Below are 1,943 nucleotides of genomic sequence, written 5' to 3'. Positions count from 1 at the left end.
TATGTTAAGGGTCCCTCGGTTCGGTCCCTCGTGTCGCCAGGAAATCCATGTGTGTAGAAAATCCGAATAATTTTTTTTCTAAGAACTACTGAGAACTTCTGAGTTCTCAGTAGGGGCTTCCCCCAGGCCACTCAGCGCATCCGCAGGTGGCGGATAGGGAAACGCCCTGCAGATATGTTGGGTACCTCATGGGTAGTGAGGCGCGGACCAAGGGGAGACCCAGTCTCTGGGGGTCTTGAAACATAGCTGGAGCACCCTCGTCTGGGGGCCTTAAATTCAGACGGAGGAGGAGGATGACCCCTCTAATGTGCACTGGGCAGGGCCCATCGGCGTATGGATACGTCCCGTCAGTCAAAAATCTTCCCCCAGCAATGGGTTAAATTGCTGGTGTTGCAGGACACCAAAAGGGCGCACTATCGGTAATAGATACAGTCGGCCCCTGCTAGGGACAGAGAGGAGTGGCTTACCACTGTCCGAAGCCAGCCAAGAAACCCCTTCTTTAATTTTAATGATGAATATGAAGAAGAGAAAATATATGAGAATTAGTGCTACCGCGTCTGGGGTAACCAATGATACTACGTTAAGAGATACCGCGTCCGAGGCAGCCAACGAATTGACGACAGTAATCACGTGAATATATCTACGTTGAGAACTTCAACCCTGGAGGCTATTTTCTCTCTAAAAATAACTATGTTAATAGGTACCCTCAACACTAGAACCCTCGCTAAACAAGGAAAAACAGACCTACTCCTAAGAGAGATAACACGGTAGAGCTGGGACGTTATCAGTCTCGCCGAAACCCATCTTCCAGTCACTGGTGAAGAGAAACATGGAGACGTTACCCTTCTACTTTCAAGACGTAATGATGGGAGACATCGACAAGGTGTAGGTTTCAAACTGTCTAATAAAGCCAGAAAATCTTAATCTCCTTAACCCCCCTCACGGAACGGATCATCATGATCCGCCTGAAAGATTCACTCACCAACCTCACAATTATCCAAATATACGCTCCGGATTCCAGCAGAGACGACGAAGAGTCTGAAAACTTCTATCTCCAGCTTCAAAGTCTAGTTAATTCTGTCACTAAAAAGGACATAATCTTTGTCATTGGTGACTTCAACGCCATCGTTGGAAACAACCACACAGGACACGAAGATGTAATGGGCAAATTTGGACATGGAAAAATGAACAGAAGAGGAGAACGCCTTATTGAATTCTGCAGAGACAGTAATTTAGTCATTACAAACACACTGTTCAAGCACAGACCTCGCCGTAAGACATCCTGGACCTTACCGGATGGAAAAACTAAAAACTTAATAGACTACATCCTCGTTTCTAGACGTTGGAAAACGTCCATCCTAAACACAGTCACGCTAGCTGGTGGCGACTTTGACAGCGACCACTCGCTTGTCATGTCTAGGTTCAAAACAAGACTTAAAACAGCATCAAAGTTGTCTAAGAAAACCCCCAAGTTTCGAGTAGATCTACTGAAAAACGAGAACACACGTATGACCTATATCATCATTCTATCCGAAAAAATTTCGGAGCTAACGTCGAGCTCTCCACCTATCCTGTCTAAGGAAGATATTGACAACCTGGTGACTAGCAGCACAAATATCATATATGATGTCGCTCATTCCACACTGGGTACCCAAAAAAACATTCAGAAACTTTTGATAAAAGACGAGATCATCTCCCTCTGTGACGAAAAGCGCCAACTCATGAACAAGCAAGATAAAGAAAGTAGGGACCGATACAAGCAGCTCAAACGATCTGTTGAGAAAACCATCAGACGTGCTCATCGTGCTTTTATTAAAGAAACGTGTGATCAATGTGAATCGGCCTTCAAGAAAGGAGACCCCCACTACATGTATAGAAGAGTGCGGGAATTGGCCAAAAAGAAGGACATCAAAGCGTCTTCCCTTCTCGACGAACATGGAAAC

Source organism: Artemia sp. Qi Xiang Cuo, unplaced genomic scaffold (assembly GCF_049724085.1).
Source record: "Artemia sp. Qi Xiang Cuo unplaced genomic scaffold, ASM4972408v1 HiC_scaffold_3062, whole genome shotgun sequence".
Lineage (NCBI taxonomy): Eukaryota > Metazoa > Arthropoda > Branchiopoda > Anostraca > Artemiidae > Artemia > Artemia sp. Qi Xiang Cuo.
The sequence above is the reverse complement of the archived record's forward strand: the minus strand, read 5'-3'. Positions refer to the sequence as shown.